The 23932-nt window shown below is 44.7% G+C and overlaps 1 pseudogene; it reads right to left on the bottom strand.

The window, feature by feature from the left end:
- Nucleotides 1-1745: 1745 nt before the first annotated feature.
- The window catches only part of LOC111972666 (histone deacetylase 4-like), a 143298-nt pseudogene continuing 121111 nt past the window's right edge, over nt 1746-23932 (bottom strand).

The following is a 23932-nucleotide window of genomic DNA, read 5'->3' as shown; positions in this document are numbered from 1 at the left end:
AGTCTCAGTTCTCTCTGCTCCTATAGAGGTGCTCGAGATGTGTCCAGGTCTCTTTGCCTTAGCCACAGCACAGTGCTCCAACTCCATTGATTTATGAATATTGAAACACCACCTTCACAGTGACGACACCAGCGTCATTGTTTGTGTATAGGCCGAAGAAGACCGTTCAGCATTGGGACTTTTACTCTCTCCCTGTGTTTATTTGACTGACCAGTGGCAGGCCTGGTTCTGTTTTAGTTTGGAGTGTTTTTTTTTATGTCCCCCCCCCCCCAACTTCCTCCAAACACAGACTCACTTGTGTTTATTTGGACACTGGGGTTGACCTTTGGCCCTTCCAAATGGGTGGCTAAGCCTGCTTGTGGCTACTGTGAAGCCTAGGACCTAAAGGTGTCCGCATGCTAAAGTTCGGCTGGCGCCTAGGACCTTCACTTGAAAAATGAGAAAAAAGTGGCAATTGTACTGTTTTTCAATTTTGAGACGCCGTAGAAAGTATACACTTCCTCAATATAGTCAGAATTAATACAGAATACCTCAAGAAATCTGTCATTCATTTTGCAGTTTTTGTCAAGTTTACATCTAGGTTGTTTGGTGCAGTAGTCTCTTAATGAACACATTTGCATGAATACGAGTTGCCTCCATTGAATGACAACAAAGACTTCATTGAAGAATCCCTACTGTTGATCAATCACCAATGAAGGGGTGTAAACTTCATCTTGTCTCAGCCAAAAAAATTTGAACAGCTGAAAAAAAACCTTACCGAAGTCCAAAACGAACAAAAACGTCACAAAATGTAATCATAATATATGCACAAACTCTTCGGGAACTGTTTTGGCTGGGAAGCATGCAGACACATTAAGCCTCTACTGCTACCGTACATGGCAGTACGGTCAAGGAGGCTTCTCTCTTCGGAATACTAAATACTTACTGTACAGGTCTGGTGCCCGTTCCAATAGTGTAGATTCATCCTTCCTTCTGACCTTAGTCACTGATCTGTAAGGGATTAGGTAAGTGAAAAAGAGATTATTGGCTTCTTGTTTCATTAATCCTTCCCTCCCGGATCTGGGATTAAGGGAACGAAAGAAGTTATTCCTTTATTCAAACATCAATGTTTAGTTGCGGTTGCAGAACAATTTTGTAAATACTCACAGGTTGTCGACTAGTTTTCATCTTTTGGTTGACGTGTGGATTGTGGATGAGAGGGTTGGGCCAGTAACCAAAAGGTCGCTGGTTCGAATCCCTGAGCTGAYTTGGTGAAAGACCTGCTGATGTGCCCTTGTGCAAGGCACTTAACCCTATTTGCTCCAGGGTTACCGTCAATAATGGCTGATCCCTGGCCGTGAGGATGTCTTAGGGGGGAGTGGGATATGCAAAAAACTCATTTCCAATTCACACGTGTATGATATACACTTGTACATGTGTGAAATAGAACAAATGTAAGCAAGCATCGAATTACTATTATTTACAAAAAGCTGACCGCAACATCAGAGCGGCTAAGACACGCTAAAAGCCAAGCACTCAGCAACACAGATGTTTCATGCCTTTTATGAAGGCACTTTGTGTTAACTCATTTGACGCCTTTCATTTCTGAAACAATGTATGTCCTGAAGTTTGTCAGTATCTGGGTGTGTGATTCATGTATGATTCAAGATGGGCCTCGAGTTTGCATGACAGTCATTTAGACTTTTTCCTTTTTGTTCAACCACTCATCTGACCATAGCCCCCAGGGAAAAAACAACAAGGCTTAGTGGTTTTTCCAAAACATTATACTTTATAGTGTAGATGTCAAAGAGAAAATGTTAGAGCTAAGGTCCCCAGAAAAAAGTACTATTCTGTAACAATGGAGAGAACAAGAGTCAAAAGAAAACAATATAAAAACATATGCATTTCATACATTCTGTAAACCTATAACTGTTCTTTTTCTTACCACAGTGGTCACAGATATTACTGGCTGAAGTGGAATGACGACAAAATAGGCCATTCATCTGAACAGAGCCCTTTGATATCTCCAGACGCCTCGAAAACAAAACGTCTCTCCGTCCCAACTTCAAATKATATAATAAGTTGGTCTCTCCTGTTGTCTCCTGTCGTTTAGTTTCCCTCAAACAGTTTTTGTGCACAAATACAGTAAAATCTATTGTCTGTATGTCACAAGTGCTAGATCAAGATGTTGTAAAATATTAAGTCGTTCAGTTTGTTGTTGATCTTTTTTTTTACATGTAAAAAGCACATCTGTCAGACCAACATGGAGTGCCGTTCTTCCTCATCGTCAATTGCGGGGGAAAAGAAAAATAGGTTGCAAAAAAACAAGTTCTTGCGTCATGCTTCGCTCCCGAATCCCGACGCTGTGATAAAAACGTACTTCTGTCCATTCAGTGCTTTTTGTCTTGTGCAGATAAGTTACAGGGACAGAGACAGGCATGCGGACACACAAACCATGCAGAGAAAGTTAGAGGTGGTGGAAGAGGAATGGTGCAGAATCCGGCAACCAGGCCCTTTAAATAAACGACAGACAATCCTCAGGCCTTTTTGTGAGAAGAGGAGAAAAAAACAGGAGGAGAAAAGAAAAAAAAATGATAAAACAAAGAAAAACAAAACAAATGGAATGTCTGTAGAGCACGAGAATGTTCAAATGACTATCTGGACACTATGATAACCAGATAGTATAAAGTCCCTTTGAGAAAGATTGCTTGAATACAAGTGACTAAACCATAACTGCCAATTGCTCAGGCTGGTGCACTGAGCATTCTGGGAGAGCTCTGGATGATCGGTTACTATTGTTCCCCAATACAATAACAACAACCACAACTGTGACGCAGACTCGACTATTAATTCATACTCCACCCCCTTGGCTGAGACTGGATCCATTGAGATGACCCTTGACCTCACTAGTCGTCTGCTACAGCTGTCAGAGAGRAGCAGTTTGGGCTGGATGAGGTCAAAGGGAGAGGGGGGGGGACTTTTGATGAGTTAACTATGACACCTGGGCTTATGGTGATTAATCATTATAGGGAAACTCTTGTGTAATTATCATGTCATTCCAAGACAGGTCCTTCGGGAACAGGTATTCATGGGTGCAAAGGGAAGCCAGGCTTCCCCCAAAATTGAAGTAAAATAACATACAAAATAATGTATCTTTTGTCTCTCTGTGTTTCATCATTTTCCTTCAATTCGCAAGAGGCTGAATGTATCTCACCGGAGAAAGCATCCAAGCGAGTAAAACAGTGCCGTTCTGTCTCTGTATGTGTAGGCCATCTATCTGATGCTGTCTGGTCAAAAAGAGTATGATATTGTTGCTGCCCATAGCATTGAATGCAAGGGAAGCCAGTGAGCATTTGCCTTCCTTGATATTTTTTTTTATATACAATAACAGCCAATCAGCCTTGAGCTAAACTGAGCGAGCTCAACTGTGAATGGTCCTGGCACACCAAAAAAAGTGTTAAGGGAAGTCAGTTTGGATTTGGCTTCACACTAATCACTTCAAATAAAGTCAACTGTCATTGACAGAAAAAAACTTGAATTGTTGCATCTCGTTGTGTTGTTGTCCTCTGGTGGCTAGCTAAAATTGTCCCTTTACTAAATGAGTCATGGACGGAGATAGGGATTTGGACTTGTGGTTTTACTTAATTATCCATACTGGCCAATGATTTTAACGGCAATTCGGTTCTAACCATAAATTCATACATTTGTGCCTCTGGTCTGAGAGGATAGAAGTTCAATATGTAGCTAGATGTAGTTGGTGAAGGTTAATTAGCTGGCTAATTGTTGCCCATGAAAGGAAGTTAGGCTAGCGACAAAGCATTTTAGCCAGGTAGCCTAGGACGACAAAAACGTGTACTGTATGACAGAGTCATAAACCGTTTCGGCAAGAGAGGGGGATGGCATTGGCGTTTCTCTACAAGTAGGGTGAGTCAACATGTTTTTTCTACTTCATTGCACACACACGCACAGAGAAATCAGTACTATGGACAGGCACATCCTATTTAGCTTACGTTGATTGGACTGAATGGTTTTTGGAATATTTTAGTTGTCACTGTATTAGACTAAGCATAGGTGTTTTGATAATGTTGAAGTTGAAATGGTGCTGGAATAGTGGAGGCAGCTCCTGTTTTCTTTGCGACTTGCGGTAACTCTCCGGTGTCCTAAATCAAGTTGTTTAGTAGTCCAAAAAATGTCAGAAACATTAACTTGATTGACCATGCTGTAGGTCATGTAACTGTTTGTTACAATATACTTTGTGGATAGATGTTCCACTGGATAGATGTTGCTCCCCAGTTTTGTGGTGAAACAAAGCTGTGGTTGAATTTATTCTGCCACTGTGTCTCCTTATTGTCTCGGCCTTAGGCCTATATACATCACGGTGGCAAGGCATATGAACTAACAGGTTATAGAGCAAACCACGCAATTATCACAACACATTGGTTGTAATATGGCTTTTTTTACTGGCTTGGCTTCCCCAGTGATTTTATCCAAGCACCGCTACTGCTTCTGAATTACAAATCCTTAGATAGTATACAGAAGGTTTTACAAAACACAGCTAGAGTGTTTGGTTGCAGRTCAGAAGGTGTTACCTATGTAAGAGTGTGAAATTCCACTGTAACCCCAWGTTTACATGGGTGGGTTGTCACATTGTTTTAATGGAGAAGGAAATTCAATATAAGAGACAAGCGACATGTCTATTCCCAAAGCCTTTGTTTGGGAACAGCCTTTCTACTCCTCTATRTAGTGTCAGGAAGTATTAATAGAGCCTAGGTCAGTGGTGTATACTGTAGAGAAAMWGACACCAAATGGGATRCTACTGTACTGAACCCTCAGCCAATGGCAGCCAGGAATAATGAACAGTGCCCTCAGCGTCACCAGGAAGGGCCAAACCAGACCGGGGAATGAAACATGAGCATATGACTTTGCAATTCTAATTTTCTTTTCCCCAAAACAAGATTGTAATTTCTCATAAGATATAATATACTTATAGATGTGTTGTCATATATAAATCTACCATGAACACCCAGCATAGTAAACACACAACTGTTGGAATCGTTWWACAAAGTAGAAATATTTGCATACCCCATCCCTCCCCTCACAACCCCAGAACGTTTCACCGTGAAAAGGAACTGTACAAAGTGTAAGAGAGAGAAAGAACTCAAAAGAATACAAAATGACAGGAAAACAACTCAAAAGTAGAACGACCAAAGACACTGGAGCCCACTGCTTAAAAGACAACGGGGACAAAACGGAAACAAGAGAAGAGACAAAGACGGGTAAAAACAACACGGATGGAGGAGTCATCAAAACAACCGTGGTGGAAACATCCAGAAGAAAGACCCACGCAGAATCTTCTCAGTTCTTCCTCGTTTACCAACAGTAGAAAAAAAGGGATTATGACGTCAATGGGACAACGTAGAAGGTAGTTGCCAAGAGGCGCAACATGAGTTGGGGAGGGGGTTTCAATATACCATATTCAGATCACTACTTCATTCATTCTCTGTATTCTGAGCTAYAGGTGTTTGTGAACTARGTCAARTGTATGTAGTTAGAGACAGTTATTKAATGTGTCTCACACACACGAGGTTAAAAACCCTTTCCCGTGCCTAAAAACACACACCTAGCAGTAGCTATGATGACTGTGTCAATGTATAAAGGGTTTGTTTACTGGATTGTGACATGTGACACACACACACACACTCAGTAGCAACTGACACTTGGGGAGCAGCTGTGCCTAACAAGGAGCGTGGACCGAATGTCAGAGAATACGGGTGCCACTTGCTCCCCTCTGTAAACTCACAAAGGTGGGTACACGTCTGTCTAACTGCTCTGTCACCATGGTAACACAAAGACTCATGAGCTTTGTGGTTGTTTATCTCTTTGAACAACGCAAAAAAAGAACGGCTAATTGTGGGTAGAGCCCCTAAATGAAGGTAAGAGCATCTGAACATTGTGACATTACCACGTTTTGAAGGGTGATGTGTGTAAAGATAGAAATTGGTCAACTGTTATAATTCCCTCACAGAGAACAATTTTGAACGTWAAGTCATGATAGCAATATCTGTCCTATATGGTTACAATACTACGTGGCACCAGACTATTGAGCTGATAGCAACGTCACGCTTTGGCATAATTTCTTGTCTTACTACAACTATTTTTGAACAGCATTCTAGTTTAAAATGGCAAATCTCTCTAGTACAGACTACAGTGCATGCTAGCTAACTCTTTCGTAGAGGTGGCGTGTATTTGGTAAAGGGTTTATATACCAGAAGATAGCTACATCATTGGCTGATGTTTCAAGCATTGAAGGCTCTCGTTCCACTGAAAAAGACTCAACCATGTTAGTCCCTGTGTAGCACGGCAACTACCTTCGAAACAATAGTAAAGGGGTTACGACAAGTAGTGTTTGACTTGGAGTTTGTGTGCCGGTAGTCAGCTGCGGTGAGCTCCTTCCCAAGTCAAGCACTGACAACAAGGTCAAATGGAACAGGGTGGGACAGTAGGCTAGAGGGAAGTCAGGGTAAACATGCCAAGGGCCTCCAGTCTATGTGCCATCGTATCGGCATTGCCAGTCTCACTACCACAAAAGGAGATGAGACATGAGAGCGAGAGGAGGGCACCTCTCTCCCTCCAAAACAAATTTAAGGCAAAGCTCTTCGTCTTGAGTTCATCGTGAAATCCACCAGGCAGGAACTAGAAAGGCACAAACTCACAGTCTTTTTACAGTCGGTCATCTCAAACCAGAAGAGCTGGGGCCTCATTTATCAACCGCTGCGTACATTTCTTACAAAATTCTGCCGTACGTGGACATTCTAGGATTTGTGTGCAGAACAAATGATTGGGATTTATCAAACTGTTGCACGCAACATATATGCATGTTTTCATTGATTAATCAGAGCCATACTATATTTGTGCACTCGTGAACGAGCGTTACCACCCTGCATGGAAAAACGCCCTCCATTCACCTTTCATGGTAACAAAAACACCCTCATTTGCTGTATAATTTGGAGATATTGGAACTGGGCCACGATAGTCACTAAAAGAAAGTGCAATGGTAAATGTGATCACATTTATGTAGAGGTGTGTTGTCATCTTTTGCAGTGACTTTTTTAAACTATAGAGAGTGGCAAACACTGGCCATGTATTCGGCAAGATTGATTGTCTATTGAACAATTGAAAAGTAAATGCTGCTTAGAGCCCAGACTTCTATACAAAATAAGAATTGTTGTTCAATATTTTGTTCATCAATACATGATTGTGTTTATGTTTCCTGCTTTGGCATAGTCTCTGAGATTAAATAGGCTATGATGTCGCGCTCCTATCGCACAAGGATACTTTAGCCTACCTATACTGTCATTGGCTACTGGTCTATTTACTTTCGAGCATGCTTGGCTATTGAATGAGAGATGGATAAATGGTAGCGTAATATTTGTTGTGTAGCAGAAATGAACCAGTCATGTCAGAAAAGGAGAGACATGTCCTGCAATATGATTGATTTAGGCCTATATAATAAAAGTGAAATAAATATATTAGGCGACATGCTGCTATATGATCTCCTTACCAACGGCAAATGCATCTATTTTATCAATAGGTATATACATTTTTATGTTTTTATCAGCCTACCATTATTATAATTCCCGTGCATCAAACACCTACATTTCCTCCAAAATAACAATATTTACTTGCAATAYGGTTGATCAACCACTAGAAGTTGCGCGTGCGCATGGTCTGAGATTTCATTGGATATACGCACACTTTCCCATCAAGTTCAAAATTGATAACCACTAACCTTTGCGGGAAAACTGGCGCACGCAAGGTTGAGACTCTTTTTTTGTGCGCACGCACCTTTGATAAWCGAGGCCCCAGGTCACCTGTCCATCGTGTTCTCCTTCCCTTTTCCTTGCTTTATACCTTTCCTCTTCTGTAAAAAAAAAACGCCTGCTTTTGCCAATCGGAAAATGTGCCAAGAAATATCAGCAAACCCTGCGACATCTCTCCTTTCTCAAAGTCTTTCATGAATGGTAACAATCAAACATTCGTAAAGAAAGTAGTAACTACATCACAGGGCTCGGTTGCTGCTTCTCCTGAACGGAAGAGGAAAAAGGAACAAATGACAGAAAGAAAATACGAAAGGAGATGGCTAAATGAGAAATTCTGTGTCTGGAGCAGTACTTCGAACGTAGCGATTGTGTCTGTTCCCCCCAAAAAATCACAGACACTCAATGTTGCCAGCGTGGGGTGATTTAAAGTCACCTTAGATCCCACCCGTCCTGGAGTAAAGACCTGACAAGACCTGGCAACCCGGGGCTCCTTGTGTTCTGCCTCCCCACGTAGAGACGGAACCACACATCGGGGGCGTTTTAGTCCGTCCATTCTGGGCGAGTGAGATCTTCCATTTCCGTTTCATACCAAGTCGTTTTATACGTTGCCCCCTGTCCCCCGGGGCTGATGCGCCTCCTAGACAGGGTGCGAGTGGGGCCAAGGGGTGGGTCAAATTGAAATGGAGGTTGGCTGAGTACTAAATGGGAGACCTAAATTGGAGACCTTGAGTGTCTCTGAATGGTGAAGGGGGCTTGGTCAGCCCTCCATAGGCTCCTCCTCGCTCCTGGAGAAAGAAGGGACAATGACACCTGTCACAGGCAGCACTTCCACACTACACATGTGAACTGCAGGAAGGTGTGAGACTAGTGAGTATCAGAAACCTCTGCACATTTAGGTTGGATCAATACATTTTTTTTTTTTTTTAATTGTACTGAAGAGCTAAGCTTTTGGTCGATGTGACCTTCGGCGTAAAACACGGCGCGCCTGCGCGCAACACACACACACACACACACACACACACACACACACACACACACACACACACACACACACACACACACACACACACACGCACGCCTCACGAGGGGACGTACTTCCTCTGCTTGTTGGCCACAGAGAGGGAGGCCATGGCGGTGACGGTCTCGGCCTCCTCCGACTCACACCGGCAAGCCTCGCTCAGAGAGTAGCCCAGCGTGGAGGCCCCGCGCTGCAGAGAGCGCCAGTTTTTACCTACAGGACAGGACAAAGGTGAAAGGTTAAAGGATCATGATAATAACATAGAGAAACTACACCAGGGGTCAAACAACTTCAGTCATCCGGGGCTGAGTGCTGCTGTTTTTATTTTTTTCTGATCTAAGACCATCGTTGAGATTTGATGGTAAATGCACACTGGCAAATCAAATCTCTGAATCATTCTGTGGTTCTAGCAGATCGAGTGGGGCTATTTCCTGTCTGAGTAGAGTAGAGCGACACTCACTGTGTGCCTCCAGCACCTTCTCCATGGAGTGAACAGCGTTGGGGTTGGGCCTCTGCTGCATCACCTCCTCAGGGATAGGATCCAACTGGGGAGAGACACCCACACACACACACACTGGAGTGAGTGACAGGTTACATACAACACGGCAATAGCAGAACAGAAAAAAACTGAAGATCATAACTTGATTACTTCTGACTGTGGACTTCTGCCCAGTGTTGAATCACCCAGCCAGCCCAGCGGTGGAGAACATTTGGACGCAATAACAATAGGCTCACAGATGCACTGTAGCCTCCCACTCAAGGAGCTACTCTCCACCACAGGCTACAATGTGTGCTTTTGTGCTGGGTCCCACTTTGCACGCACACACACACACACACACACACACACACACACACACACACACACACACACACACACACTATGGGAATACTCTGTTCAGAGAGTCAGACGAAGCCATGAAGGAGAGGAGAGAGGAAACGGGGGCATTCCCCAAGCTGCCTTTCCAATCCGGAACGATTCCATTTCCCTCTGGCTCACAGTGTGTGCTGCTTTTTTTCACCTTGTGCGCAGAACCCCCCCCCCCCAAAAGCCCCAAATGCTTCTATGTATAAACACCGAAATAAATAAAGGCAGGCAGCTGTATTTTTTGCCCTATCATAACCTTGCTCGAAACTGAAAAGTGGAGGAGAAGCTAGAAAAAGTCTTGAAACATTAGAAGAAGGAAGACGAGAGAGAGAGGAAAAAGGGATCGCCGGTCGGTCCCGTTCGGCCAAGGCTGGAAGTTTTCTTTTAATTAAAACAAATAGAGGGTGGGAGGGGGTGAGGAGGGCGACGGGAGAGGCCAGTCTAAGGAGAGGGATACTTTAATCCGGCTGTGACACGACAAGCTGCATCATACACACACACACACACACAAGGGTACACACTCACGGACGCACACACAAGCACGCACTCGCTCAAACACACACACGCAAGCAAGCAAGTGTGCAAGAACGCATGTGTACACACACACACACACACACACACACACAAACATTCACACTCTCACTCACACACACGCAACAACATTTTCTAGCCCCTTGGCCTCTTTAGTACAACCTTACATAGTCTAATCTTCTTTCAAAACACGACAAGACCTTGGGATGGGTCCCTTCAATCGAACCTGCATTGCTGTATAGTATCACATAATGTTTTGTGGTACTGAAAAACACACACATACTGTTGTCCTATCATTCACTCCCTTGAGTTGAGCAGCAGTGGTGCACATGGATGTCTGTCATGCAACTCCGGCACCTTTTGAGGAAACAGGCCTCAGAGCGCGGGTCTGTCAGTACTAAGATCAGGGGTTGGCGCTGGTCCAGTGCACACATGCATGTACAGACAACAAAGCACTTTGTTCAATTTAGGCGTCACTTATGCCAGGCCACCGGAGAGCCCTTAGTGATGCCCACCAAATAGAGGGACCTTACACTCAAAGCACGTTTAAAAAAAGCTGGGACACACTGCTAAACCATTCAAATACTGCTGAGTTCGGTCCCTATCACTCATCCTTCTGTCTAGTTTTGATCTTATTTTCTCTCRTTCCTCACAGGAACAAGCCAAGGCTCCATGAATGTGTGCCCATTACTGTGTTTGTGGTTTTCAGTGGATCACTTCCAGTTCCTAGCAGCCCAGTCATCTCTCCACCACTACCCCTCCTCCTCCACTACCCCACTACTACCCCCAGAGACCCCCTGCCTCCAGCCTGGCCTTGCACCATAGCCAGGGAGGGGGTCCCCACACGGGGCCAGGCCGGGGGGCTCTGTGGGCTGTCTGTCTGTCAGTTTGACGAGCAGCTGTGCCGCACGCCTATAAACTTTAATGGCTCTTGTCAGCGCGCTACGGACCTGCCTGGCAGGTATGACACACACGGCGCCCCCCTACGGCATCCACCGTGACGCAGAGCGTTTATTTGAGTTTCTAACCCCTCTAACTAAACCTCTCTTCCCTCTTCTCCACCTCTCCTTCATCCCTCCATCTTCATAGCGAGAGAACCATTGCCTTTTTCCAACAGAGAGAGCGAGAGAGAGAGAGAGAGAGCGAGAGAGAGCGAGAGCGCGAGAGAGGCGAGGAGAGAGAGAGAGAGAGAGAGAGAGAGAGAGAGAGAGAGAGAGAGAGAGAGAGAGAGAGAGAGAGAGAAGAGCTTTTGTTGGAGGACAGTATACTATCACTCTGTCCATTGCTGCCTGCCTGCTTAAATCCAAATCTGTCTGTTTGAGTGTGTGGCACGGCCTTCAAACGCATGCGGTTGAAGCCAACAAATAAAATACAAATTCTGTGAAAGGCGTTGAAACCATAACACTGGGTGGGAGGAATTTGACTTGTTCAGTAGACTCAAGACATCTATTGTTTGTTGGTTGCTTGGTCGGGGCGAAGGATCGATCGCTGACACCGGTTGATTACGCTGTGCTAGTTTAACGAGCTAACTACGTATCGAGCAAAGCAGGTGACCTTTTATGCAGCGCCGGTACATTTCTGTTCGCTAAAGAGAGTGAAACGCTAAAGCCTGAGAGGGCCAGGTGAAATGGACCACGCTTACTGTAGCTAGAGTGTAAACACCAGGGATAACTTCGTCAGCGACTAGCAACAATTGGCGTATTAGCCTGTTGTTGATCACATAATCGCTAACGACCCCAATTTGGAGGAGGGGGCGCAACATCTGCTTGCGAACATTTGTCAATTAGTCACGAGGTCAGAGTTGACTGGCATCGACACCAATGCATCATTCATGAGAAATTTAACTAGAGAGGCTTTAGTGATTATACACTCAAAGCGTAAAGTTGACTCACCGATTTGTATCATTCCCCCCCCCAAGCTAATCCAAGCCACTTTCAAAGGGAACCCAACGCTCGCTATAGCAAAGCTAGTCTTAACCTGGCAATAAAATGGGGGAATATGTTTCTCACTGTGGAGTGCCCAGTAAAATGCTTGATGGACACACTACAGTCACACAGGAGGCAGTGGGGCTGTAAACCCAATCTAGACGTTTGGCCCCGATTGTGGACCTGTCTTAAGCCCTAGTATGTCTACATTTGAGACCTTATTCTTAGGCCAATGAGAGACCAATGATCATTTTTGGTAATGCATTTTAGTTTAGTGTTTTAGTTAAGTCATTTGAGTGTTGCTCGAATAACTGAAAGCCCTGCCTCTGACTTCACAAACAAATACAGCAGCAGACTAGCATCTCTACGTAACATACACATCCACGAACACACAAGACCCCTTTCCCCCCTCTCTATTAGCCACATCAAACTGCCGCTGGCGAGTCATTACGCTGCGTTCCACCTCCATTACACTGGACCTTTTGCAAAGACTCTGATAAAACACTCGCATCCGGCCATTTTGATTAGCAACGTTTTAACTTTCTTCTTTTATCTGTTTGTCTCCACTGCCTTGCGTTTCTCCCTCTCGTCCCATTACAACTGGTTGAATGGGTCAACACACTAACGAGGGTCTGATCTGCACTTGTTCSTAGACTGACAGGGCTCTTGCCAAACACCCAATGAGAAAAGGCAATGCAAATCACAGTGGGTCTGGCCAATCACCAGTGTTTAAATACGGCGGCAGCTCATGGCCAGTCAAAGGCGACTAATGAGCCGTGTGTTCTAACTCCTTATCAACGGGTGTTGTGGCGTTGCGTTTTTCCTCTTGCCCAACACCCGGCGTGAAACTCGAACCCCAGAGCTCGCTGGTTTATGACAATAGCTTCCTCCCCCGACTTCAAATGATTCCCCAATTTCCTTTGATTCTGCGATCTCTCTAGGCCTGTTGGTGACCCTGTCGGGAGAGGTGTGAGGGTAACCACTTTCAGATGTGGGCTGGTGACGGGGTCCCGGGGAGGAGGGCAATAAAGGGAGCCTTACAGGGCCAGGGCCTCTTTTTAGACTTCCAGACTCGCTTTGACCTGCCCATTGACCCCACGAAACAACCCTCTCTCCTGGCTACTGAAACATGAGACCATCCCAGTCCTAACCTTTCCAGGAGTAACCTTCCATTCTTCCTCTTCTTATTCTTCTCTCTCTGTCCTCTTTCTCTATCCTCCTTCATTGCCTCCATGTATTAAACCAAGTCATTACTCTCAGTGGTAAATTGGAGGAGAAGGGACTTTGGAGAGTGGCRTTGCAGGCTCCCGGTGTGATGTTACTGTAATCGTCGTCATGGCAATGACCTCTGAGTCATTCAAAGGCACCAGTGCAGGTAAACAGATTAAGGTTATTGCATTAAAGGGCCAATCAGCAGTTGCAACATCCATTTTTGGACTCTTGAAGAATATTGATTAGAAATCCCTCATGAGCATAGTTCGACTGTCTCACCCCATCAGAACCCAAGCTTGTTTTATTCCAATGTTTGTAATCAAAGTAAATGTAAACAAACGTATAGTTTCAAAACATGGATGGTCAGTCCTTGCATCCATAGCTCGGTTTATGAATTTGAGAGTGGTTACATTTCTCCAGCCCCAAACATGAGCTTTTTACCAAAACARGGGCGGGGAAAACACTGTGTTATTGTTTCTACTGCTGATTGCACCTTTAAGGCTCAACAGAACGTTTGTGTAGCTCCCCCTCCAAAGCAAACCTTGTTCCAGCTCAGAACTGTTAAGATCTAGTTCTTCTGACAGGTTAGCATTGCTGTGGAGCTCAAATTCCTTTCCAGACTTTGAGTTTTTCTTGGTGGGTTTAGAACGGTTTGACCGCGATCCACTCCTCTCCAATGCCACAGCTGGTCCCTGTCACTCTAGATCAAAGCTGCAACGGTTGTTCGCTGCTTTCCCTTTCTCTGGGGCGGTTGGTTGAGGTGACCACGTTTTATTAGCGCCGGTTCAGCATTATTGTTCTGTTKGTTTTGCTTCGGGCCCAAGATCCACATTGGAGCAGGGCCATCTGTTTTTTTACGGTTCCAAGAGCTTATTTACTGCCTTGTCTGGAGGGAGGGCTAGAATAACACAGGCACCCAAGCCAGTCCTCTTATCCCCCAGTCCAGTCTCACCAGACCATTTKATCTCTTCCTGGCGTTTATCGATCTGTACTCAACTTCGCCAGCATCTAGTGCAATACTAACAGTGTGCATGAATAATCATCCTGCATGTACATCCATAACTTCACGGTTAGCCAGCTAGCTACCTTTCCAATATCTCTCACTCGTTGTCCATTTTGCTGGAGTAATATGCGCCGGTGCGCACATGAAAAKAAATCCCAGCAGTGCTTCCAATTTTGTTACCCACTCTATGATCTTATAAGGTAAACCGAAATGCCAAAGCTGCTACTGTTTACTTGCCTTTGAATCACGAGGTAGCATTCCGTTTTACAACAATAAAAATACACTTACACACCGCTCTTTGGTGCACTATTAGACTGAGGGGCGGTACATTACGAGTTATAGCCACGTACGCCTCTCGTTAATGGAGGTTTTACAGTTTCACTRGGCTAACTGGCAAACGGTTTAAGCAGGTTCTCTCCTTGTCTATGTCCCAAATTACACCCTATTGGACCATAGTGCTCTGGTCAAAAGTAGTGCACCATATAGGGAATAGGATGCCGTTTGGGACGCATGTCTTGTCCAACGACAGAAAACACAGAGGATGTGTGTTTGTGGCCTGGTCTGGTCTGGTCTGCAGCAACACTTAAGAGACGGTCACTTGCTCAAAATAAATTACGTTTATACAAACGCAGGATGCAGGGGCCTGGAAATTCACTACTATCAGAGGTTCTATTTCAGCCTCTGACCACTGCACTCCCTCTGTATTAGACATGACATCAGCACTTCATCTGTTTATACAGGGTCAGCACTAGCCAAGGGACAGCACTGGCCAAGGGACAGCACTAGCCAAGGGACAGCACTAGCCAAGGGACAGCACTAGCCAAGGGACAGCACTAGCCAAGGGACAGCACTAGCCAAGCACAGCACTAAGCCAAGGGACAGCACTAGCCAAGGGACAGCACTAGCCAAGGGACAGCACTAGCCAAGGGACAGCACTAGCCAAGGGACAGCACTAGCCAAGGGTCAGCACTAGCCAACCCGTTTAATTGTCTTCCAATATTTCCGTGTGGACTATTCATTATTCAATATTTAGATAGGACACTATGGTCCCTATGGCTTTCAGCTGGTGCCCACATCACAAGTCCTCAGGGTCTTTCTCAGGTCATTTGTCTTGATGAACAAAAAGTGTCTGACTTAAATGTATAAGTACAGAAGCCGGACCTCAAATAACTGAAACAGTTATGGTGGCACACACACACACACACACACACACACACACACACACACACACACACACACACACACCACACACACACACACACACACACACACACACACACACACACACACACAACACACACACACACACACACAAATCACACCACCACAACACCCACATTAAAACACTGAAGCAACCATACACTTTCCTCTCCATTTGGTTACAGTATTCTTATGGTGAAGATATTCAAAGCGCCAAAGCATGTTATCATGGAACCAAAATCTAAAATTATATCTAAGCCATGGCCAAGAAAACACTAGACTCCATCCATTATCTTGTGAAAAATCAGTGGGCCTGTGCCATGAATCACAGCAGACAGAAGGCTCTGGTCAAAATGAGTTCACTACGTAGAGAATAGGGCGCTATTTGGGACGAAGACAGACAGTTGGTTCAGCTCCAGGTCCAGCCTACACACATCCACAATTAACCTCAGATTCTTCAACTTGACCGTTGTTACTTCCTCCCTCTCCCTGGCGGTGGTATCCTCCCACACTGGGCGGTGGGGACAGAAAGTGAGAGGGGATGGATAAGGGATGGAGAGAAAGAGAGGATGGCGATCTCTGTTAACTCACTGTTCCAGCTCTCTCCACCCCCTCTCCCTCTCTCTCTCTCTCGCTCTCTCAGTGGGTGGCGGCATTGGGCCAAAGCCCTTTCAGCACCACACCTATGACTGTGCCAACGGCCCAGAAAGACGGCATAACCACCCAGTCAGAGCGCCGTCTGAGCTCTATTCTCACCTCCTGATTGAACTGGATGTGTAGAGACAGTCTCCCTAAACAGGTGGAGTGGCAAATTAATGAAAACAAATAAAGAAATCCCTCCCTCCCGCCATCCTTCGCTCTCAAGTATTACCTCGATTCCTAGCAGAGCAGAGACGCAGGCTTCGGATGCGTCACAAATAGCAGTGAGGTCGTGGCCCCCCTCCAGGGCCAGTACCATRCGGCCTCCGGCTAGCCCCATCAGCTGCCTGGTCAGGTATCCAAAACCTGGGGAAAGGAAAACGCATGTGGTTGGGGTTAGAGTTCGTCCACGGCGACTCTGGAGCTTGGACGGCAATCAAAGAAATGCATACAGAAAGCGAGGGGAGGAGGAGGGAGAAAACAGTATTGCATCATATTTTCTCGTTAGATTAAGAAAGAGAAGGCACCAGGGACTTACTCGGCCTAAATGCAGAATACGAGTCAGGTTTAATCTGAATAAATGTGGCTTAGTATATTTGCTCAGGCCGCCTGTGTTTGATCCTCCGGGGGTTTTACTATATGCATTCCGCCATACCACCCTACCCMCTCCTCGGACCCCCCTCTCTTAGAGACCCAGCTTTAGGCTGAGATCTCAGAGATAGTTTTAGGGAAAGCTCTTTGCTGGCWYGCCAGAGTGCCGCTCTACCTGGGCCAAAGACAGACGCTTCCAAACAAAGTCGAGATCCTGTAGCTTTGTGAACGTGAGGGGAGGTTACATGGACAGGGCCAGAACAGTTGGATCTGATCTGATCGTGTCTGTGTAGGTGGTACTGTGTATGGTAATGTTACTAGAGTCTGGTAACCTTTCGTAAGAGACAGTCATTGGCTATTTAGACTCTTTCAGATCAACCCAGCAAAATAAATCAGATTTTGTCATCCGTCAGAATGGCACATACCACGCATGCTGGCCAGCCGCAATGTCTTTTAAATCTAAGTTTTTTTTTAAAGTGTGGTTGCAAGACTCTTCCTCCTCATGGCCAGAACTAGTGTTTCTGCATTTACCATTTAGCGTGGGCTCAAACACTTAGATCAATGCAGCCTTTCTCTGAAAGGGATCGAGCAAGATTTGTTCTACTTAGCCGGACTCAGATAAACTCATRGATTCTATTTTTGTGTCTGTACGTACAAGGTAGTTTCTGGAGTGATTGCTAACTAATGTTAGCGCAATGACTGGAAGTCTATGGGATCAGCTAGCGGATTGCGCTAACGCTAGCTGAATTYTTYMARKTWARKYYYMARKYMARKWAAAAAATGTATCTATACATRCAATGACYKCAAAYCTTTGTCTATTTACTGAGGCTACCAGACAGCCCTTTYCCTTATTTTGTCTACAACACGTTTTGATYATGTAATTGTAAAATAGGGACCTTGTAACTGTCTTAAGGGCATGAAATCAGCAGAAGGCAAGGCAGGTTGAYGTRGTCAGAGTGTAGATTTATTTACAGGTCTTGGTGATTCAATGGTAAAAGTGCCATATCATACAAAATATAGAARTAGATTGACAAAATATACACACCCCAAAAGAAATTGCTCCTGTGTCAGACTTAACTTGTCCTATCTGAACCGGCACAGGTAGAGGGCAAGACTGCACAGCCTCCCCTTGAGAAAACAAATCGAAACGGTATAAGAGCTCAAACAGGTACATACTGTATATTCACTTGGCCCCTCCCAGGACCATACAATTACTCAATTGGTATTTACAACCAATAAACTGGTTCTACAATGTAAAAGGCAATTTCCACATCCATTGTTACATTGGTATATTTTTCTTAATCAGACTTAATGATTATTAATGATATTTCCTCAACATTCATACATGGAACAATACTTTTCTCTGTTATTCAACACACTGACTCCAAAGCATTGCGCTCAGGCCACCTAGCCTATTTCTATGTGCACTGAGGCGTACGTGCTCCTATTACGCACAACCAGAATGACAGAGACATACAGTAGGACACAGACACACGGAACTCCGACATAACCCGGAAATATGAACAAACGAAACCAGACATTGAATTAAATAAACACAACTTCTACCTCATATGAGTCTTGTTAACATTCATGTGCACAATAAACATTGCKCCCGCTCAGAGGGTAARAAATGGTTGGCTGAATGAAAATCTATCTTATCAAACAGAAATGTGTTGCAATAAACGACACCGGTATAGAATGATTACATGCTAGCAATTATTGTAGGAATAGATGGAATATAGATTTAGCACATATGCATTTAAATGTGTGAAAGCAACAGCAAAGAACAGCGTTTGAGTTTGGAGATCGCAAGTGGGGAGACAAGCCTATGGTGCGTCCTCACCACAATAATAATACATTATTATTATTATTTTTATTTTTTACCCCCTTTTTCTCCCCAATTTCGTGGTATCCAATTGTTAGTAGTTACTGTCTTGTCTCATCGCTACAACTCCCGTACGGGTTCGGGAGAGACGAAGGTCGAGAGCCATGTGTCCTCTGAAACACAACCCAACCAAGCCACACTGCTTCTTAACACAGCGCGCATCCAACCCGGAAGCCAGCCGCGCCTATGTGTCGGGGGAAACACCGTACACCTAGCGACCTGGTCAGCACGCACTGCGCCCGGCCCGCCACAGGAGTCGCTAGTGCGCGACATTTTAACAACAAATTCCAAATGCAAGCGCCATAAGTTAATGATCAATTTCAACCAATTTTGACATACCAAAAGACCAGCTAGTAGGACTATTTGTTGCTTGATGCCCCATTGCTGGTGAGCTTGCAAAGTAAACAGTTATTATTCTTGATCATAAAACTATTTTTGGAGCTGCATTTTTATTTATTATGGCAATCCTCTCTCCCTACAACTTCATCTTTGCGCTGCACCCGATCCTATAGCTGTACAGCAAATCAGCAATCTGTTCACTAGTTCACCCGACCTGTGTTGATTGACAGTTTGCTGGTCCAATCASAGGGCCAATTGTGCATTTCACTAGCCAATATGTTGCACGTTTCATTTGCAAKGTCCGATGCTGCGGCTACTGTCTCTGGCTGCATGGAGAGTAATCCACGGAGACTCTGTGCCACAAAATGAGTGTCAAAACGTTACATGATAATGGCATGATAATTTAAAGTCATCAGTCTCAAGTCAAAGTCAAATCCCGAGTCTTGAGGCTCCAAGTCAAGGTTATTTATTTTATGTCAAGTCAAGTCATCAAATTGGTGACTCGAGTCAGACTCGAGTGTGTTGGTGGRGAGAAAGGGGAAAAGGAGGAAGTCACTTACATTTGGCCGTCAGCCTGTACCCTCCCAGGGGTGACGCATGGCCCTCCACGGCATCGAAGCCAGACGACACCAGCACCACGTCGGGGGCAAACTCATTGGCGATGGGCATCACCACCGTCCTGTGAAGGAGTAAAAAAGAGTGAGAGTGAGAGAGAGACAAGAAGCAGTCAGTGCCATCATYACCTTCAGTGACTAACCTAAACATACCTACTGGTAGACACCACCTAGAGGCTGATGTTGGTACTGTCCACGCAAACCAATATACGGGTTGGTTGTTTAGCAACAAAACCGACACGTGCGCCACTATGGTGCAAAACAGACAGGGTTGGCTTAAATTGTTGACAACATGTAAACTATATTTCATCTCCAATGTTTACTGAAAACATAAATCAATTTGCACAATGAGCACTTGTTGTCTCTCAAATACATTGTTACAGTTTTTGCCATATTAGCATAGACGTGTCAGTCAAACCAAGACATGGTATCAAGAATAAGATACAGCGAGCTGAAACGAGACACCTACTATTCCCCACRTGGCAGYTTCTTGTYGTTGTTAGCTAACTAGCCATCCAGAATTACAACAACCGACAGCCTTCTGACCCATTGACGTGTGCGTATCGTTTTCGGGACATTGTCAGCTAAGCCGTCTATGAACCACATACAGTACTTACAGTGCAATGTACCTGGCCAATTGGCAGCCACTTTAATCCAAACATTCAGTAAACAACATATAACCTCACATTCAGGAATCAAAGCCACAAATCTGGTGTCGGGAGGAACATTCTCCAAAAAACAGGGCCGTAGAAACCCCCAAACTACAAAGTGTGAGAGCAAGGAGGTCACATGTCAGGTAGTAGTGAAAGTGAACCGGAGAAAAATAATACACAATTACATAATGATACTTTAGTTTGGAGGAGAGGCTCTCTCATTGGTCTGTGTTGATGGCTGTGTGGGTGTGGCGAGTGAGGCCTTACAATCTGCCCTCTCTCACACAGCTGGAGGAAGGAAAATARATAGATAACAAATGTATCTCTTTGATACAGCGACCCGTGGTTACAGTGACTCAGGCTGAGTCCCAAATGGCATCCTATTCTATGGGCCCTGGTCAAAAGTAGTGCACTATATAGGGAATAGGGTGCCATTTGGGAAACAACCTCCATCTTTTGAGGCTATAGTTAGAGTGTTCGCTGTACTCCTTGTACTCTAAGTAAAGCTTTCTTGAACCACCTGTGTAAATCATTTTATGCGGTCAACATTGTTGTCGTTGAACTGAGAGGAATCGGTTTGAGATAGAATGTTAATAACAAACGTGCCTGTGACAACTTGTGACAATGTTTGTCATTGTGACGGGGCATCTTTCGTGTAGGTTCCGTGTGACTTATCTGAGTGACAGTATGAATGGCTCTCCCAGTGCAACTGTGTGTTTGGTACAAGCAGTAGAGCACACTGTGCTTTTTGGGGCCCGGCAGTATTTGGATAGGCAGAGTATTGGTGCTGTGTGAGGGGGTGCCTCAGGGTCATGTTGTAGGAACCCTCTACTTTGCTGACCTCAGGAACATGGCGGTTGTCTCCTGGCTCACTTTCTTTCCATCCTGCTCTCGTCGCCACAATTATAGGCCTCCAATGGGCAAACCACGCCCACCCACACACACACAGCTGTCTGCAGCGGTGGCCTCCCCCCAAAGGGAGAGAGAGGGAGGCGGTATTTTTAGGAGGCTTGGTACCCAAGACAGCTGAGATACACAGCGGAGTGTGTGCATCACGGACTGTGTCAGCATGCCTCTGGCACTAGCGTAATATATAAAGCACAGGGATGGTGGACAGAAGGAAGGAAGATGAGTAAGAGATGAGTAAAGTGAGGAAGTGAAGGAGAGAATGATTGAGACCAAATGAGAGTAAGATAATGATAGCATGACCCGGTGGTTGCAATACATGTAGGCTGCAAATATCCAAAAGAGATGAACCGAGTAGTAATGTCTTGGAAATATTTGTTCAGCTGCTTAGAAGTGCTCACACACACACACCATTAATATCAAGCACATAAAATACCCCAACCCAAAGAGTGAGCTGGCCACAGGCACTCATGTGGCCAGCCACAAGATTGGACGGGGGGGAGCTTAAGTAAGTATGACGGTTACCGTGGTGACCGGAGCATCACACACTACCCCCTCCCCAACCTCCCTCAGATCTAATGTGTTTGGAGACACACACACACACACACACACGTCATCCCTCCATCAGAAACTGCTCCCATCATCAAATTCCCCATCAACAAACCCCCTCTAAAACAGACGACAACCTTGGGAAAGCCAGAGCGATCAATTAGAGAGCAAGTGTGAGTGGAAACGAGGGCTTTTATAGGCGTGAATCAGTGGATATCTATGTGGTAGATGAAAAACGCTTGGTTAATTATGCCGGCGGATAAAACGTTTGAAATATATTTACGAGGCCGTCTTTGCTATGGGACATCCTGGGTTTGTGGGGTCGGATCCAAAACCCTACTGCCTCCGTCAGCTASTTCCTGCCTGTAAAGTGTCGTCGCTGAGGTGTGCTCTGGTTTGGATATCAAGGGGAAATGTATACTGCTCTGCTCTAACCTGCCACGACTGCGCAGTCACACCGAATGTGTTTGTTCAGATTAAAGGCGCAACATGTAGCGTTGTGTGCACCCCGACCAAATTCACATAGAAATGTGAGTAATAGTTTTGTCATTCTCATGGAACAGCAAGTCTGATAAGCGGTAGATCCGTTCTATGTGTGCTATTTCCATGCTTCCTGTCCTTAAGTTTATTTTTGCGGTTTTTATTTACCAGCTGGGCTCCCGAGTGGCGCAGGGTATAAGGCACTGCATCTCCGTGCTTGAGGCGTCACTACAGACACCCTGGTTTGAATCAAGCTGTATCAACACGGACGTGATTGGTAGTCCCATGGGCGGCGCACAATTGGCCCAGAGTTGTCGGGTTTGGCCGGGTGTAGGCTGTCATGGTAAATAACATTTTTTTTCTAACTGACTGCCTAGTTAAACTGACTTGCCTATCCAACAACAGTTTTCAGCTGTGATAACATAATTGCAAAAGGGTTTCCAATGATTAATTAGCCTTTTAAAATGATATAACTTGGATTAGCTAACATACCGTGGCATTGGAACACAGGAGTGATGGTTGCTGATAATGGTTTTCTGTCCGCCTATGTAGATATTCACTTAAAATCAGCCATTTCCAGCTACAATAGTCATTTACAACATTAACAATGTCTACACTGTATTTCTGATCAATTTGATGTTATTTTAATGGACAACATTTTTTTGCTTTTCTTTCAAAAACAAGGACATTTCTAAGCGACCCCAAACTTTTGAACGGTAGTGTACATACCAAAGATTTACGTGAACGATTCAAAACAAGAGGGTATAAAGAAGAATTATGGAACAATTGCCTTAAGACAGTAAGACAAACTGAGTGGAATGCAATATTGGAACCACGTCAAAGGAATTCCTCTCCTCCCTCTTACAGTCCCATTTCAAGGTTGATCAAGGAAGTGGTTAATAGATATTGCCACATATTGCACAGCGACCCCAACTTTGGTAAAGCGTTTGAATCCCCCCCCCCCCGAGCTTTTGCTATAAGAGACCTCAAAATGTATGGGATTGTTTAGTAAGGTCAGATTTGCCTAAGAAAAAAACGTAGCATTTGATGTGTATCATTCCTGATGGCAATTTCCCTGGTTACAACTGCGTTCACTGTTCTGCCATGATCAGAGTGAACTCTCTTATSCATCCMCATTCGGGTGAGAGGATAAAAGGTCCGAGGTAGAATAACATGTAACACAAAATGTGTTGTATATCTCCTAAGGTGTTCCTGTAACTTTTATGATGTGGGTAAGACCAAACGTGAACTTAAGACAAGGACATTTGCGAGTAAGAGCTCCATTCACAACCATGATGAAGAATCACCTGTTGCCAGGCATTTCAATAACCATAATCACAAACTAAGTGACTTACATTATATGGGCATTGAAATGGTGAAGGTACCATGTAGGGAAGGCGATAGGGATAAATTACTTCTCCAAAGAGAGACATATTGGTTATTAGGCACTTCTTCCCCAGCACACCTTAAAGAGGAATGTTCTTTTTCTTGTTTTTTGGTTGTAAGTTATAAATATGTAGGACAAACATTTAGGCAATGACATCATAATGTACAGTATCTGTATTGTGTTTATATATTTGTATCTTTATTTGATTGTCATGTTTCCCCTACAGCTCCCTCTGCTGGGATCCCTTGATTGGGCCAATACTGACTGAGAATTTATCATTTTACCCACCTGTGTGTGGTATTGTCGTGACATTGATTGTCATTGCACGCTGAAGAT

This window comes from Salvelinus sp. IW2-2015, linkage group LG2 (genome assembly GCF_002910315.2).
Source record: "Salvelinus sp. IW2-2015 linkage group LG2, ASM291031v2, whole genome shotgun sequence".
NCBI classification, from domain to species: Eukaryota; Metazoa; Chordata; class Actinopteri; order Salmoniformes; family Salmonidae; genus Salvelinus; species Salvelinus sp. IW2-2015.
Note: the sequence above shows the minus strand (reverse complement) of the source record. Positions and strands in the feature narration are given on the sequence as shown.